The sequence below is a fragment of the Taudactylus pleione genome, unplaced genomic scaffold, assembly GCF_031769625.1.
Source record: "Taudactylus pleione unplaced genomic scaffold, aTauple2 ptg001547l, whole genome shotgun sequence".
NCBI lineage: Eukaryota > Metazoa > Chordata > Amphibia > Anura > Myobatrachidae > Taudactylus > Taudactylus pleione.
Genome location: NW_028285944.1, coordinates 328969 through 348358, shown reverse-complemented (window position 1 = coordinate 348358; position 19390 = coordinate 328969). Strand labels below are relative to the sequence as shown.

The 19390-nt window shown below is 44.7% G+C and overlaps 1 protein-coding gene across 2 annotated transcripts in view; it reads left to right on the top strand.

The window, feature by feature from the left end:
• AMOTL1 (angiomotin like 1) overlaps window positions 1–19390 on the top strand; it is a 157046-nt gene that overhangs the window by 69853 nt on the left and 67803 nt on the right. Inside the window, exon 1 of one of the 2 annotated variants that reach the window (XM_088463995.1) lies at window positions 1342–1443. The exons of the other annotated variant lie outside the window; for it this stretch is intronic. The gene's annotated coding sequence lies outside the window, so the exon portion shown is untranslated. Of the gene's footprint in view, window positions 1–1341; window positions 1444–19390 lie in introns of those variants that run through there. 2 annotated transcript variants of the gene reach the window in all.

Sequence of the window (19390 nt, the reverse complement as noted above, 5' to 3'; positions counted from 1 at the left end):
TTATAATGAAGCCAGGGAGCAGACACTGGTTATAGTATTAAGCACCAGCACCCATGGTGACAGGTATTTATTACAGTGATAGGTGACTGCACCCTGCGAGGCTGGCATTGGTAGAACGTGAGATACCTGGACTCCGGTAGTAAGCAGGCATTGATTATACTGATCAGCACGAATAATAATGGGCAGGCGTACACTGAGGGCCAGATTCAGACCCGCTCGCTAAGATGCATACTCTTGCTGCTGCCGATGTGTATGCATTGTGCGCATCAGCATACCTTAGCGAAAGTTCACAATGCATTCGCTCGCTGCACATAGACAGCACAGCAGAGTGAGTGACAGGGGAAGCCATTTGTAGGTGGTAACAGGGGCTGGCCATTAAAAAGGGGGAGTGGCGGTGCAAACGCAGGCGTGCCTGAGCATCTCAACGGCGTATTAGAGGTGTGCATAATTATAAGACAGCATCATAGTACATGTCACCTGGCTTGTTTTTACACTGAAGTGCTCCCAGTGCTTGCAGCAAGGAATGGTCAACCTCAAGCGCTGCGATCGCATCCGATGTACCGATGGTTGCATTCCGATGTACCGATGGTTGCATATACTTCCTGGACATGATGTGCAAAAGTGGGCATCTTAAAACAGGCTGGTGGGTGTCTGCATACACTATGTGATCACTCTCTAAGAAATACTGGGCGTGCTAATGCATTGCTGTGCGATTGCACTGCCTACGCAATTTGTATACACATCGTGCGAGCGATCGCATCTAGCAAGCGGCTCTGAATCAGCTCCTGAGTTCAATGATTTTAGTCTTACTACTGAATTTCTGACATAATTATTTTTAAATATTGAAGTGATCGATAGAAAAAAAAAGCTTACATTACATTATCCGTCAGTGACAAATGGGACATGTTGACATATATATATATATATATATATAGAAAAAATAAGGAACGCACACAGTCACTTCAATAATAAATAGGTGCCAGGTCTGATAAAGCCGATATCAAACAGGTCCCAAGCAGCCAGCTCGCAGAGGACCAGACCAGCACACCATAAAAATAACGATATTCAATCACCATAGAAAAAGTTTTAATGATACAACACCGTTGCTCATCGTGACAGCCAATCAGCTTCTAGCCATCATTTATTTAGTAAAGTCTATAAAATGGCTAGTAGAAATATGATTGGTTGATAATAGGGCACTTCACACGGCATGAGAAACAACACTACGGCACTAGGACCTGGGGCGGCAGGCGTTAAGTTGAGCGTCAGGCACTAGGACCCGGGGCTGCACACACATTCCTCTCATTCCAGTGAATGGGGCTGATTGTTAGGGACCGGGACCGTCCTGCCCTCCCTGCTCTGCAAGAGGGGACCATGAACAGCCCCCCGGCCGGCTCCTGCCGCCCCTGCACGGAAACTTTCTCCCTGGGACACGTCTGAGAGGTAAAGGTCTCCCTTTGTGTGCAAGAGCAGGCTGCAGACTGCTAGGACTCGTGTGCAGGCTGGTCCCATCCTGCCTGGCGAGAAGCAGCGTGACACTGTGCCAGGATGCACGGGCTGGGGTAGCTGGGGGCATCTAGGCTGGGGCATATATGACATGCATTGCCAACATGGCACTTGGACTTTGCATTTGGAGTCTGCTCACTGGTGCCACATGTGCTGCACAGAGTCTCACTGAGAGCAGGGGGCAATTCTTCCAGTATACATAATATTATTATTTTATACTACTATTATTATCATTATTATAATTATTTTATATTATTATTATTTTATACTATTATTATTATTATTTTATACTACTATTATTATCATCATTATAATTATTTTCTATTATTATTATTATTATTATTTTATACTATTATTATTTTATACTCTGATTATTATTATTTTATACTATGATTATTATTATTTTATACTATTATTATTATTATTTTATACTGCTATTATTATTATCATTATTTTATATTCTTATTTTAAAATATTCCCAAAATGCACATGCAATATGCATGTCACGTTAAATACATATTAATAATAATTTTTAAATAATGGTGACATTTAACTCAGATGTATTTTTTTTACTTTTTGCAGTAAATGTATTATTATCTGTTCTGCGTGGCAATTCTCATAAACCGCTTTGACCTTCCTAATTTTTTTTTTTTTTTTGTTACCTTTACATATTTTGGAGTTCTTATAGACCCAGTGCAGTGGATTTCTCCCACCCCATCCATCACACCAGCCAGTAACACGTTTACCAGAGCTCTAGGCAATTAATGATTATCACAGCTACCATATTTGGTTCACATTATCCATGAAGTTGGCTATATAGAGGTGCAGAGATTTGGACTATGGGTCCTGATGTGAATTGCAGATCAGTGCGGAGATGCATCGGTATTGCTGGCCTGCCGTTATGGGTTGTGGAAAGATTTATAATAATTGGTCACTATGGAACAGTGGGAACAATTTAGCATTCTACGTTGTGAGCTGTCTTATGTGGAGGGACATATAAGGAGAATTAACCGTTTTAAATCTATGTCTGGCCCCTGCTATTTGCAGACGGACAGAAGCTTTATTTAGTTCGGGCTGGAGAAGTAAGCACATGCTGCATCCGTGTCCTTAACGTGAAAAGGACGATTAACGTTATTTTGTGTGCACTGAAACGCTGTCTCCCAATCTATTGTTCCAATAATGCTTTCTACACACAGAAACCTGATCTCGCTCACGGGCTACGGCAAGATGAAGGACTTTGTAGTACATGTGTTATGGACAAGGGCAAATGCATGCTTGCCAACTGTCATAAAATGTACCGGCAAGTGGTAAAAATAAGTTACATAGGCCTATTTGCCAGTCGGTAAATTAAAAGCAGGACAATACAATAATAATAAACACTATACTGACTGCTACGCTGCATATAGCATGCACCACAACAAGAATTTTGCATCTGAATAGGGCGACAAGCCCCTTATTCTTGCTCGCTGAATGCCTTCGCTCCTTAGATGCTATTATCATCACTAATTGACACGCATATGCTCTTTATAATGAGATTTGTCGCTGGGACAAAGGCGTCTCTCTGCCCTGCCCTGAGACTATAGTTGGGACAATTAAGGAAAGATAATATGTGTAGAAAAGATTGTTTTGCAGGTAGCTACCAATCAGAAATCTGCATTCATTTTCCAAGTTTTACTAGGAAAATAGAAGCTTGACTCTGATTGGTGGCTATAGGCAATACCTCCTTCCAAATAGGCCAAATATAATGATCTGCATTAGTTTTTAGGGTATGCATTTCTTGGAGCTGCCATGAGTATTTCTCACAGAGACTGACACTACAAAAAGTGAAATTACCTTGCTGTAATGTTTGAATAGGATACATAAACAAGTGCACACAATTAACTCTGAGCTGTCAGTTCTGGCATAGCATAGTTTTTTTTTTTTTACTCATCCAGTTTACGTGGAACGTGGGATAGACATTCTCAGAAATATGGCAGCATTCATGATGACAAACTTTTTTTTTCTGCCTCAACATAGTAAAACATCAAATTAAACATAAACACTGTTCTATAGAAGTAGGAAACTATTGGGATTCAATGTAATACTACAAGCATCAGCATGGAGGAATTCTGGGATCTGTGGTTCCACAACAGCTGGAGAGCCATGTGCTGCTTACACAGATGTGTCCTCATACAGTGTGGCTTCAGTCACGCGTCTCTGAGGTTCTGGGCGACTCAGCCGTACAAAACAGTTTTTCCTCTCAAAAGCTGCAACTTTTTTGCGCAAATAAAACAGCTGGAAGCGAGAAAACTAACTTTGCTAGATTGCACTGTCCAGTTTCAGGTGCGACATTTGTACGAAGGAATGTGCGAAGGGGTCTGAATCTGTGTACAAAGTGCTGCGATGCAGCGGCCGCCGATTTTTATCACGCCAAGTTTTATTGTGCAACATTGTACTTATTTAAAACAAATTCCTGTGCGGCTAAAGTATCAGCCCAGCGTCTCTGGTACACTCTCAGCGGTGTTTCGCTACGTCTGCGATGCGAATAAGATGCAAAATGTAAAAAAAAAAGTTGCGCTACTCTGCTTGGAGTGGCTCAGTCGCGCTGTATGGTGTCTCGCGCCATACACAAGTCTGTTCCACTAAACCATGATAAGGGGATGTGCTTTCTTGTTGATTGTTAGAGAGGTAGTGAGGTAGGGCTCATTATCTATGTTATAAATATAGACAGAAGGAAGAAAGAGAGGGACAGAAGGGGTGAGAAAAAGGAGGGACAGGATATGTGAAAGAGAAGAGGGGGGGGTGAGAAATTAACACCTTGTTGTTGTCACTCTGCACTGAGTAGCCTGCAATAGGGACAAATGAGCATGTATGGAATAGTGGGCCTGATTCAGAGCCGGACGCTATTTGCGGACGGTCTTTCCAAAAAAGGGGCCGGCTATTTAAATTGAGCGCTCGCTCTTTGCGGTTTGTTGACGCCTCTATGTCTGAACAGGCAAACGAAAAATGCGCTTGCTATTTTGTAAAGACGCCCCTTTGCCGTTCGCAACACACGTCATCTCCGGTATTTATTAGATTAATCGGGAACATCGAACAGCATCTGAACTGCTTGCAGTGCTTGTGGTAGGATTTACTTCCCGCTATCACTGCGAGCAGTTCAGGCTAAAAGACAACCAAGTGACGTGGTCGATGACGCTCTTTTACTAATTATGCACTCCCATTAAACGCCCTTTTGACCGTTAGGCACGCCTGCGTTCGGATCTCCACTCCCCCGTTTTCAAGCACCTTCCCCTGTTACTACCCACAAATGGTACATTCTGTCAATCCAGTTAGCAGCCTCTCGCTGTTTTGCGAGCGCACGATTTCCGACCGCAATGACTGGTTTGCACATTACGACACATACGCAAGCGCAGTTGTACGACTCTGAATCAGGCCCAGTGTGTGATATTTTAGGAACCCTAGGCCTGATCGGAAGATGTGCGCTATGTAGATGTTTTCAAAGTTAAGCGATTATTGTCAATATGCGCGTGTCTAAGTCGCGTCAATGTACATTACTGTAGTTGCTCGCAGCTAATATTTGCAGTGTTATCGCCAGTCAGGAAGCGTTTGTGGAGGTAACGGAGTGGCGGCAAAGAGCGCGGGAGTGCTGAAACCGTTTCAGGGGCATCGCAACTGTGATCTCGAATGCACAAAATATGGCATAGGCATCTCAGTTCCCACGGCCATTCTGCGGGAGAAGAGGCTTAGTCAGGACTGCGACAATCGTATGATCTGCGTCTGGTGCTGGGTCTTTGTAAATGCCGCAGGTGGGCGTCTCAATACATCTACCGGCGGCTGCGACATTATATTTTCGCAATGCAGCTGCGTACACAGACACAAGACAGCGACGGCATAAGCGTACAACTTTAATCAGGCCCCCTGCCCTTATGGCCCTGCATAGTGTTTAGTTTTACCAGCCGGTGACGTCACCCTCCCGATAACCTGACACACCATGACAAGATATTGCGTGCTATAGATTGTTCAGAATGAACCCCATGTGTTTTTCATTTATCATTTTCAAAAAAGAGAAAGGTACATAAATGGAAACGCCCACTGACTATTTTTGTGGCTGCAGATGGTGCCCTGAGGGCTTATGTATTGAGACATTATTACTTGTGACTCAGATGTAAGATACTCGGTATAAGGATGTATGGGAAGCATGTATAGACAGCATCGCTTGTCTATACATGTCCAAAAGACAAATATTCATAGGGAGAACAGATCTGTAGATTGCTGTATATTCTGGATTTGTTGTGATGACTTGGATAGTGCATCTGGATTAATTGTAGCATGACTAATTGCTGCTTCCTGTGTGCCCATCCTTTGTGCATTGTTATCTCTCATTTCAAGTTATTTTTTTTGAGTCAAAACATTTTTCCTTCTTATAATCGCAAGTAGGCAGCATGGTCGGTGTGGGAAGGGTAACGAGTCCTACGCTGTCTTTTTCCATGGTTTGCACTGATGAGCTCTAGTAAGATTAAAGCAACTACCTGCAGGCTGGATGTATGGCTCGACATGTCCGGCTGTATTTATGGCAATACGACGACAGCTCTGGGTGTTTGGTTAGGATGAGGGACATGCGAGGGGTCATTTGCGTTTCTGCACCCACAATCTCATAATAAGATCCCTTGTATTTGTGGTTTGTGCGGCAATACTATGGTTATAGATGAGATGTCTATATGTTCTGTTCTGTGAACAGCAGATGGATTCTGATTTGTGCCAGTGTCTGTATATTGCATTGATGAGGTGCAGCAAGACTGAAGCTGCAAGTCACGGTTTCTAGTAGTGTAGTACAGTGCAATGGTCTAGTGGGGATTCACCTGGTTATAGGTAACAGTCTACTGTGCTCCTCAAGGCAGGGGATCAGCAGCAAGAAGGTCAGAAATGCTGAGTGCTGACACAGAGGTGACTTTCATCACACAGCACCAGTGACCTTGGTTGCACTTGACATTGAACACAGCACCTCACTCTTTTATCACTGCATCTAATTCTTTCATCACTGCACCTCACTCTTTTATCACTGCATCTAATATCTTTCATCACTGCACCTCATTCTTTCATCACTGCACCTCACTCTTTCATCACTGCACTCACTTCTTCATCACTGCACTCACTACTTCATCACTGCACCTCACTCTTTTATCACTGCACTCACTGCTTCATCACTGCACCTCATTCTTTCATCACTGCACCTCACTCTTTTATCACTGCACCTCACTCTTTCATCACTGCACCTCATTGTTTTATCACTGCACTCACTGCTTCATCACTGCACCTCATTCTTTCATCACTGCACCTCATTCTTTCATCACTACACCTCACTCTTTCATCACTGCACCTCACTCTTTCATCACTGCACCTCATTCTTTCATCACTGCACTCACTGCTTCATCACTGCACCTCATTGTTTTATCACTGCACTCACTGCTTCATCACTACCTCACTCTTTCATCACTGAACTCACTACTTCATCACTGCACCTCACTCTTTTATCACTGTACTCACTGCTTCATCACTGCACCTCATTCTTTCATCACAGCACCTCACTCTTTTATCACTGCACTCGCTACTTCATCACTGCACCTCACTCTTTTATCACTGTACTCACTGCTTCATCACTGCACCTCATTCTTTCATCACAGCACCTCACTCTTTTATCACTGCACCTCATTGTTTTATCACTTCACTCACTGCTTCATCACTGTACCTCATTCTTTCATCACTGCACCTCATTCTTTCATCACTGCACCCCACTCTTTCATCACTGCACCTCATTGTTTTATCACTGCACCTCATTCTTTCATCACTGCACCTCATTCTTTCATCACTGCACCTCACTCTTTCATCACTGCACCTCACTCTTTCATCACTGCACCTCATTCTTTTATCACTGCACCACTCTTTCATCACTGCACCTCATTGTTTTATCACTGCACTCACTGCTTCATCACTACCTCACTCTTTCATCACTGCACTCACTACTTCATCACTGCACCTCACTCTTTTATCACTGTACTCACTGCTTCATCACTGCACCTCATTCTTTCATCACAGCACCTCACTCTTTATCACTGCACCTCATTCTTTTATCACTGCACCTCATTCTTTCAGCACTACACCCCACTCTTTCATCACTGCACCTCATTCTTTCATCACTGCACCTCACTATTTCATCACTGCACCTCATTGTTTTATCACTGCACCTCACTCTTTCATCACTGCACCTCATTCTTTCATTACTGCACCTCTTTCATCACTGCACCCCACTCTTTCATCACTGCACCTCATTGTTTTATCACTGCACCTCACTCTTTCATCACTGCACCTCATTCTTCATCACTGCACCTCACTCTTTCATCACTGCACCTAATTCTTTCATCACTGCACCTCACTCTTTCATCACAGCACCTCACTTTCATCACTGCACCTCACTCTTTCATCACAGCACCTCACTTTCATCACTGCACCTCACTCTTTCATCACTGCACCCCACTCTTTCATCACTGCACCTCATTCTTTCATCACTGCACCCCACTCATCACTGCACCTCACTCTTTCATCACTGCACCCCACTCTTTCATCACTGCACCTCACTCTTTCATCACTGCACCTCACTCTTTCATCACTGCACCCAACTCTTTCATCACTGCACCTCACTCTCTCATCACAGCACCTCATTGTTTTATCACTGCACCCAACTCTTTCATCACTGCACCCAACTCTTTCATCACAGCACCTCATTGTTTTATCACTGCACCCAACTCTTTCATCACTGCACCCAACTCTTTCATCACAGCACCTCATTGTTTTATCACTGCACCCAACTCTTTCATCACTGCACCCAACTCTTTCATCACAGCACCTCATTGTTTTATCACTGCACCCAACTCTTTCATCACTGCACCCAACTCTTTCATCACTGCACCCAACTCTTTCATCACTGCACCCAACTCTTTCATCACAGCACCTCATTGTTTTATCACTGCACCCAACTCTTTCATCACTGCACCCAACTCTTTCATCACAGCACCTCATTGTTTTATCACTGCACCCAACTCTTTCATCACTGCACCCAACTCTTTCATCACAGCACCTCATTGTTTTATCACTGCACCCAACTCTTTCATCACAGCACCTCATTGTTTTATCACTGCACCCAACTCTTTCATCACTGCACCCAACTCTTTCATCACAGCACCTCATTGTTTTATCACTGCACCCAACTCTTTCATCACTGCACCTCATTGTTTTATCACTGCACCCAACTCTTTCATCACTGCACCTCATTGTTTTATCACTGCACCCAACTCTTTCATCACAGCACCTCATTGTTTTATCACTGCACCCAACTCTTTCATCACTGCACCTCACTCTTTCATCACAGCACCTCATTGTTTTATCACTGCACCCAACTCTTTCATCACTGCACCCAACTCTTTCATCACAGCACCTCATTGTTTTATCACTGCACCCAACTCTTTCATCACTGCACCCAACTCTTTCATCACAGCCCCTCATTGTTTTATCACTGCAACCAACTCTTTCATCACTGCACCTCATTGTTTTATCACTGCACCCCAGTCTTTCATCACAGCACCTCACTGTCTCTTCATTGCACATCTCTTCCTTTGACTTTCTATATTGGGAAGAAACTGTTATGAAACACCAGCCAGGAATCTAAGGCTGAGTACACACGGAACGAATGCCAGTGAAAAGTGATTGTGCGCCCACTCTGGACGACTTTAATGAACGACGGAACGATCACCGTTACATCATACATTAACAATGCACCTCATGGCTGCTAGCGATCTCGCTTGGTTTGATGTACAGGACATCAAACCTGGCCACCTTTGCTAGTGACCACAGGAGGGCGCAATCATGCGTACACACTGAGAGATGGCGGCGATATGTCGTTACGAAACAGCAAATCGTCCCGACATCGCTCCAGTGTGTACCTAACCTTCGACTCATCATGAAATCTTTATTTACGTGTTTAATAATATTCTACTTTTTTTCTACCATTTGTTAAAATTTGGAGTTGTGCCAAAACGGGTCACACGTAAAACTCAAGGATCTAGGAGGGTGGTGTGATTCCGACCCTCATCCTGGAGGTGGGATGGGAGACTCTTGCCCATGCTGCTGTTTTTTGTTTGCAAACTGTGTATATTTTGTATATTGTTTGTGGATTTGACTGTATCTATTAATACACGTGGATTCTGTATGCACAGTTAGCTGAAGGGACATATAAGGAAGTGGTGATTTGCAGGTCTGCTCACAGCTCCTTAAATGATAATGAAGTTCTTTGGTTTAGTGAAGGAACATGACTTCAGTGTTAGGAAACATTTTACAATACCAATCAAAGATATTCTCCTTAAGGACAATGAAGTCAACAGTCTTTCTAAGGGAGAGTGAAGACGTGTATTCTGATGCCAGTCTGTGTACCGTCCTAACTCCCAGGAGGGGCGTTACTGATCCCTTCAGAGCCCTGTGTGATTTGTAAACAGGGATGTTATTGGAATGTCAGGGCTATGTTTCCAGCTAATGGCCCACTAACGTTGCAATTATCACATTAATTTGGCCACTAGGTGTCCCTGTTACCTTGGATGCATTGATTTGGCAGTACAAATATTATGGCAAAGGTCCTGCGTGTAGATTCAGATATGTTGTGTGGCCCGAACCAATGTTCATGACAATTCAGCCTATCAACGTAGATTGTATACAATGTAGATTGTATACCATCAACAGAATGTCCGCCTTCACTGTGTGCGACACGTATACTATAACTGCACATAGGGGGTTCACGGGGTGTAATCAGTTCCACAGAAAGATTATGGAGAGTCAAATTATTATATTTTTTCATTATTATATATATATATATATATACACAGGGCTATTTTTCTAGAAAAGTAGGTTCAGGAACTGGGGGTGGATCTATAGAAATATAATGAATATATTTATATATATATATATATATATATATATATACACACATATATATATATATATATGCAGCATATGTAGAAAGGAGGCACTCAAGAGGGACTTTATTATCTTATGGAAAATACATTATGGCCCAGGACATTATATCATAGTAAATAAATATATATATATATATATATATATATATATATATATATTTACAGTCAGGTGCATAAATATTGGGACATTGACAGAACTTTCATATTTCGGCCTCTATTCACCACCACAATGGCTTTGAAATGAAACAAACAAGATGTGTTTTACCTGCAGACTTTCAGATTTAATTGGAGGGTAATTACATCCAAATCAGGTGAATGGTGTAGGAATTACAACGGTTTCTATATGTGCCTCCCACTTTTTAAGGGGCCAAAAGTAATGGGACAAACTAAACAATCCTAAATCTAACTTTCACTTTTTAATACTTTGTTACAAATCCTTTGCAGGCAATTACAGCCTGAAGTCTGGAACGCATAGACATCACCAGACGCTGGGTTTCATCCCTGGTGATGCTCTGCCAGGCCTCTACTGCAAATGTCTTCAGTTCCTGCTTGTTCTTGGGGCATCTTCCCTTCAATTTTGTCTTCATCAAGTGAAATGCATGCTCAATCGGATTCAGGTAAGGGGATTGACTTGGCCATTGCATAACATTCCACTTTTTAGCCTTAAAAAAACTCTTTGGTTGTTTTTGCAGTATGCTTCGGGTCATTGTCCATCTCCACTGTGAAGCGCCGTCCAATGAGTTCTGAAGCATTTGACTGAATATGAGCATATAATATTGCCCGAAACACTTCAGAATTCATTCTGCTGCTTTTGTCAGCAGTCACATCATCAATAAATACAAGGGAACCAGTTCCATTGGCAGCCATACATGCCCACGCCATGGCACTACATGCTTCACTGATGAGGTGGTATGTTTTGGATCATGAGCAGTTCCTTTCCTTCTCCATACTCTTCTCTTCCCATCACTCGGGTACAAGTTGATCTTTGTCTCATCTATCCATAGGATGTTGTTCCAGAACTGTAACGGCTTTTTTGGATGTTGTTTGGCAAACTCTAATCTGGTCTTCCTGTTTTTGTGGCTTACCAATGGTTTACATCTTGTGGTGAACCCTCTATATTCACTCTTGTGAAGTCTTCTCTTGATTGTTGACTTTGACAATATACACCTACCTCCTGGAGAGTGTTCTTGATTTGGCCAACTGTTGTGAAGGGGTTTTTTCTTCACCAGGGAAATAATTCTTCCGTCATCCACCACAGTTGTTTTCCGTGGTCTTCCGGGTCTTTTGGTGTTGCTGAGCTCTCTGGTGCGTTCTTTCTTTTTAAGAATGTTCCAAACAGTTGATTTGGCCACACCTAATGTATTTGCTATCTCTCTGATGGGTTTGTTTTGATTTTTCAGCCTAATGATGGCTTGCTTCATTGATAGCGACAGCTCTTTGGATCTCATATTGAGAGTCGACAGCAACTGATTCCAAATGCAAATGTCACACCTAGAATCAACTCCAGACCTTTTACCTGCTTAATTGATAATGAAATAATGAGGGAATAGCCCACACCTGTCCATGAAATAGCTTTTGAGTTTATAGTCGGATTACTTTTGGCCCCTTAAAAAGTGGGAGGCACATATAGAAACCGTTGTAATTCCTACACCGTTCACCAGATTTGGATGTAATTACCCTCAAATTAAATCTGAAAGTCTGCAGTTAAAACACATCTTGTATGTTTCATTTCAAAGCCATTGTGGTGGTGAATAGAGGCCAAAATATGAAAATTCTGTCAATGTCCCAATATTTATGCACCTGACTGTATATATATATATATATATATATATTTAATGTTTAAATCCCCTTCACGGAGAGGGCCCTGACATCATCAGCCAGTGTCCAGTGTCATTCCCAGTGTCCAGCGTCATTCCCTACCATCCAAGTGGGCACAGAGGGGGAATATAGCCTTGTGGCGAGCCTGCGAGGGGCCAAATTTCTTCTTTAGGTGGGGACAACTTTCGGTACTTGTGTATTATTATTATCAGTCATGATAATGTTTAAATCCCCTTCACGGAGAGAACCCTGATGTCATCAGCCAGTGTCCAGCGTCATTCCCAGTTTCCAGCGTCATTCCCTACCATCCAAGTGGGCACAGAGGGGGAATATAACCTTGTGGCGAGCTTGCGAGGGGCCAACTTTCTTCTTTAGGTGGGGACAACTTTCGGTACTTGTGTACGTAAAGTACACAAGTGCCATTTAAAACTTTCATTGGGTTCTCTCTGCAATGAGTCTGTAAAGTACACAAGGATATAGATATATATATATATATAGTGTACATGTCACAAATGTTCCTCTTGGCACTGAATAGAACCTGACAGTAGTAGTTCTGTCCTGCAGTCTCTATAAATGTGATTTATGATAAGTCAGGGCCTTAGTATAATTGATGATGATTTTCATTGGCCAGACGACATTTCCCAGCATAGATTGTTTGGGAGGTTGCTGATCATAGGGTATCCGATTCTGCCTTATTGCTCATTTTCTGCATGTTTCAGAGTATCTGACTTGATGGGTGTCCTACTAAAGTCTTTTTGGAGAGCCGTGAATGTAAAACACATGGCACTTTCTATGTATGAGGGGCTCACATTACCGCTGTATTCCAGGGCTTTGTTTAATTAACTCCTGACTGCCAGGCATTCATGTTTCCTGATTCCCTAACAGCCAGAGTGGATGTGCTTACGTGAGGTGAGGGGGAATGTCGGCCTACAGCGCAGCATAGCGCACAGAGACTGCGCTGTATTGCATGGAGTCTTCCAGGCGATTGGGGGCACCCAGGAACCCTGAAGGTTTTTCTGTTTTTGTTTCCTAAACGCATAAAGGGCCTTATTCAGGCTGGACCGCACGGCTGCGTTTGCGCAGTCGATGTTTGCATTCTTTGCATGCGTATGCATCACAGTGAGCGTGTGCAAACCGGCCGCCGCGATCGAGAAGCGACCGCAGAGAGCACGCACTCTCATCACATATTGAGTGACATGAAGTGACCATTCGGGGGTGGAGAGTGTGCGTGGTCGGCGGAACGCAGGCGTGCTTGTGCGTTTAAACGCCGTTACAGGGGCGTGCATAATTAAGTCCCTGCGATTGCATACGCTGGCAGAGGTCTAGTTGGTGACCGGAAGTTTAGCAGCTTGTGCGGCAGGGTCAGGTCAACCACAACTGTGCGAATGGTTCCGATGTTACTCGATGTTACCGATGTTTTCGTTGGCTTGCGGAAGTTCATCATGGGAAGTGAACGGCTTTATACAGTGGTGGGCGTCTAGGTATAGTCAGTGATCGCGCTCAGCTAAAAAAATTGTGGGTCCCAGGGACCCCTCACTTTAACCAATTGGGGTCCTACTCCAGAGTTTCTGGGTCCCATCTCATATTATTATGCTTTTGAGCATCAGACCACCCCACATGCCATGCACATAGATCATGGGAAGTCACTCAGATTACAGTGCGGATAAAGCTTATAATTACATTGCCTTGATCTTACATGGTCAACAGGTGCAGTGCTGTGGGCAGAGAGGGGGTGAGGGCAGGCAGCAGTTGGAACAGTACTGGGGGCAGGTATCAGTTGGGGTAGAGGAGGTTAAGTGTAGGAAGCAGTTGGGATAGAGCTGGGGGTAGAGGGGGTTAAGGGTAGACAATGCTGTGGGTAGGGAGGGGGGTGAGGGCAGGCAGCAGTTGGAACAGTGTTGGGCACAAGTAACAGTTTGAGTAAAGGGGTGTAAGGGCAGGGAGAAGTTGGTGCAGGGAGGGGGTAGAGGCGGGTAAGAGCATGTTGCAGTTGGGGTAGGAAGGGGGTTAAGTGTAGATAGCAGTTGGATCAGTACTGGGGGGCAAAGAGGGAGTTAGGGGCACGCCGTGCTGGGGATAGGGTGGGGATAAGTGTAGATAGCTGGGGCAGTACTAGGGGGCAAAGAGGGGGTTAGGGGCATGCAGCACTGGAAGTAGGGAGGATAAGCAGCTGGCGCAGTACTAGGGGGCAAGGAGGGGTTTAAGGGCATGTAGTGATGGGGATAAGGGTAGATTGCTGGGGCAGTACTAGGGAGTAAGGAAGGGGTTAGGGGCACGCAGTACTGGAAGTAGGGAGGGGATAAGGGTAGATAGCAGATGGGGCAGTACTAGGGGGCAAGGAGAGTATTAGCGGCATGCAGTGCTGGGGAAGGACGGGGATAAGGGTATATAGCAGCTGGGCAGTACTGGGAGTTAAGAAATGGGTTAGGAGCAGGCAGTTCTAGGGTAAGGAGGGGCTTAGGGGCAGGCAAGTGCTGGGGGTTAGGAAAGAGATAAGGCGCTAACTGATTATGAACACTATCAGTCCTGAGGGACTACCCTCCGGATCCCCCTGCGCGCATGCCACATTGATTAATTGCAGAGTGTTAGCCGTTAGCCTCCGCAGCACCCCCACACAGCTGGTGCGGATGCAAGTTTATTTAGGCAGCACACGGTCTCAGTCACCTGGGTATTGGTTCCTCCCGGGCACTGTCCTCCTGCAGTCCCGGACTCCATGATCACAGCCCGTGACGCTTCCGCCTCTGATTTACTGCTCCGTTTGCGAGTGATTCAATTCAAAGACCGGCCGGGGATACGGAGGGGACCGTGGAGCCCTGGTCCCACCACTGGCAGCTCCCTCCCCTTTCTCACCTCAGCGGCCTGCAGCAGGTTCTCCTGCTCCAGCTCCCCGGCTTCCACTCCGCCACACTCCCCGCTCTCCTCTTCCCCGGCACCGCGTTCACGCTCTGCTGCTGCCTGCCCGGGGACAAGGGCCGTACCTCGGCCGCCCGCTTGGTGAAATCCCCTGAAGAGAAGAGCACCACCTTGGCTTTGCTCCAGCTCAGCCGCAGAACCTCTGAGGGCTTCTTGCAGCTAGGGGAATAGCCAGGGGGCAGCGCGGACGCGGCAACGGCTGCAGACTACTTTCTGCTGCCCGCGTTCTGCTCCTCCCTGGGGTAACCAGCCTCCGCTCGTCAACCCCGCTCATCAGCAATAGGGACTCCCTGCTGCTGGGCCAGGGAGCTGTCAATCAATTTACAACTAGCCAATCCTGGTGGAGCTTGTCCCTGGGGACCCACCCCTTTTGAAAAAGTGAGTCCCCTGTGTCCATTTCCGAGTAAAATGCGCGCTATAGCGCGTATTTGCGAACACTGTATAGTACTGCGGTTGTATTCATTAGCATATTTTGCATCGGCCGGGTACGTGCTAACGCAGCTGAATCGGACCCAAAGCACCCTGCACTACGTGATAGACAATCATAAAGGCAATGTGAAAGGTTCTCAATAATAAAATGTCTTTGGGCATGCATATACGAAGGAATCTATCTCGACCAATCAGATGCTTGCTTTCATTTTCTAAACCACTAAAAAAAAGACATCTAGGATTTGATTGGTTGTTATGGGTTGCAGCACAATTGTGCACTTTATCGTTGTATTAAATAAACTGGGTACATTTATGACAACTGTGGTAAAGAAAAGATAGTATGATACTGACTAATCAGCCATGTTTGACTTCATGTTGTATCTGGACTCGAAGCCTCAGAATTAGATTCTGGTTGCTATGGAAACATCTTCTCCACATAGTAAAACTTTTTTTTACATAAATATCTCATTTTTACACATATGTATTTTATTATTTATTAATTACCAGTTATTTATATAGCGCACATATATTCCTCAGCACTTTACAGAGAATATATGACCATTCACATCAGTCCCTGCCCCAGTGGAGCTTACAATCTATATTCCCTACCACATGTACACGCACTTACACACTAGGGTTAATTTGTGTTGGGAGCCAATTAACCTACCAGTATATTTTTGGAGTGTGGGAGGAAACCAGAGTACCCGGAGGAAACCCTCGCAAGCACAGGGAGAATATACAAACTCCACACAGTTAGGGCCGTGGTGGGAATTGAAACCACGACCTCAGTGCTGTGAGGCAGTAATGCTAACCATTACACCACCTGTGCTGCCCTTGGAGAGCGAGAAAGTAGAGTGGTTGCCCAAAGCAACCAATCAGCTTCTAACTGTAATTTCAAAGACTGTGCTAGATAAATGACAGAAGCTGATTGGTCGTTTTGGGCCACTTTATCTCTCGCCTAAGCTTGATACACCTCCCCCTAGTCTGAGAGCGGGCAGCAATTACTCAGCTTGACCTGTGAGGGGCAGACTTCCTAGGATAGTGCTAGGCAACCTGATACACTCTGGGGACAGACCTGGGTGATCCCTCTAAGCTTTGAAGTTCACAAATTACTCTTAATCTCAATAGTAATTTAAATAAATGAATGAATGCATGTAGTCAGTGATAAGACGCGTGTCTGTAATAACATATCAGCAGGCCTTTTAATCAAGTATTACAAGCTATAAACCTGACTACAAAGCAGTAATTAGCTGAGGCTGTAGGTGAGGGCATGGAGGGCCGCCAGTTGCCCATCACTGAACAAAACTGAGGCGTTTGAGCTGCGCTCATCACGTGTGTCACATGAATGAGGTGTTTTGTGTTTGCGTTGATTATATTAGGCTTTTAATGTGACATTTACAACTTTTTATTTATTATTATTTATATATTTTTTTAAAAAGGCTTTTTTTGTTTTCACATTACCTTTTTTTATTGTAAAAAATAATGTACACTTAATGAGCTTTAAGCCATATAGGAGCATCGTTATAAGAAAATTACAATATTCACAACATGAGATTAAATGATACTTTAATATAATTACTTTTTTTAAGCACGTGCCCTAGGTAATCAGCAATAACGAAAATGTACTAATGATATCTAAATGGCGTGTAATAACATCCACATCAAAACTAGATACAATAGTTTTTAATGAAATGGGGCTCACAGCGTTTTGCTGGGCACACACTTAAACGACCCGATCCGGTGTCCAAGCATCCGATTTGTAAGCTACACACACTTACCAAACGGCCGCTCAGTATGTCTGGCCTGATATCACAACCGGGCCGGGCATTTAAATGTGCCCGGCCAGTTGTTAAGTCAGTGTCGGCAGGCCCTGCAGCCAGTGTACGGGCGGTCGGTGAGTTGCCCGTACACACAGGCAGATGTACGAATATGTCTTTCAGATATATCGGCATTGGCTGTGCTGCAGGGCCGACCTGATGTGTCTGTGGGCACAGCTGATGTGTCTGTGGGCACAGATGCACTTGTGATAGATCATTTGTAAATTGAATGAACAATACATCGAGAAGTGTGTACTCAGATTTAGGGGGAGATGTATCATCGGCGACATCGCCGATGCGGTACATCCCCCCCGACTTCGCGTACATACCGCGGTTAATTACCGCGGCATGTACCAAGAATATCGCAAAGAACAGCTCTCTCAATCTGTATCTGTAGCTGAAAATGTCATATGTAGCTCTGTGGAAACATAGAAATCACCATCATGTGAAATGGTAGGGATAACTCAACACAGAACACCAAATTACCAAGGCTCGCTTACAGGGGGCGATTCAATTGTTTTTTTAAGGCGCCCAATGTTGAAAATTCAATTGTTTTTTTGGATGCCCATTAATTTTTGCACCAAATTAGACCAGGTTTAGCCACGTAAAGTGGCTAAACCCATCTAAATCCTGGTTAGAGCACCCAAACCACAGACCTTTTGCACTTTCCTGCTTGCCTCCTCAGATGCTAACAATTGAATTGCCCCCTAAAAGTGCAAAAGTATCTGGGCACAAATGTCCCCATTTATCAACGATGCATAACCCCTTTAGCGCTCGTGACGACAGTGGAGACCCGGCGGTGCATTTCCAGCTTCAGCGAAGCCTGCCAGGTACTGCCGGGTACCCGCGTCATGCACCTGCGCAGATGGACCGGCGCGCATGCGTATAACACTGGAGCCCCGGCACTGGCAGCGTTAGGCTGCCAGCAGCCCAGCGGAGGACCTGTCATTTGTATAACGGTGATACTAAACGAAAAATTGCGCTGGTGTTTAATATCGATGATAAATGGGGGCGAAAATGCTTTATTACTTGTTGAAATGTCCATGGTCCTGGGGAGGAGAGGAGGGAGGTTGCAAAACCCGAAATGAGGATTTATTAATTAGGGGGGGGGGGGCAATCGCCATGATGGCTCCTCTCCTGGATCCGCCACTAGTGTGTTATGGTGCCAGAGAGAGATGGGGGCAAAATCCTTGTCTCAAACTAGGAGTGTGGCACGTGGTTGTGACATCATAACAAACCCACCACAATTCCAATGTAACACTGATTTGTAGGCGCAGGAGCTGCTGTCGGCTGCTTAACCTGCATGACAAGTGGGGGTGTTACCCATATCAGCCAATCAGATTCTGGCTATCATTTTTCTAATACAGTCTATTACATCCCTATTCGCCTTCTTCAAAAGTTGGGAGGTATGTTTTAGTACCTCCCAACTTGTGAAGAAGGTGAATAGGGATGTCTGCGTGGCCTATCAACAAGGGGGCGTGGCCTCATGGGAAATGCCGCACACGTCAGCCACACTCCCCGTTTTCGTCATACTGGGGGCTTACCCAGCGCTTCGGGAGCTCCTGGACAGCCCCCCAGCCTCATCCAGACTCGACAAATTATAGATAAATAGTAATCGCTGGTCATCTATGCAGAGCAGTGGTGTGAGAGTGTCCTCCCCAACTGGGGCCCACTTGTGGTACAGCGGGACAGTGCTTGTGAAACGGGACTGTCCTGCTGAAATCGGGACAGTTGCTATGGGCAATATCTACATTTTTGTCCTCTCATTTAGGGCGGGATGTACTGAAGTGAAAAATGCAGTAAAACCCTTGAAAATGCAGTATTCGGGGGTTTTACCGCATTTTCCAGGAATGAGATGCAAGCCTGTGCTTCGTCCCCGGTGGCGGGGGGTGTTCAGGTGGCGTTACCTAA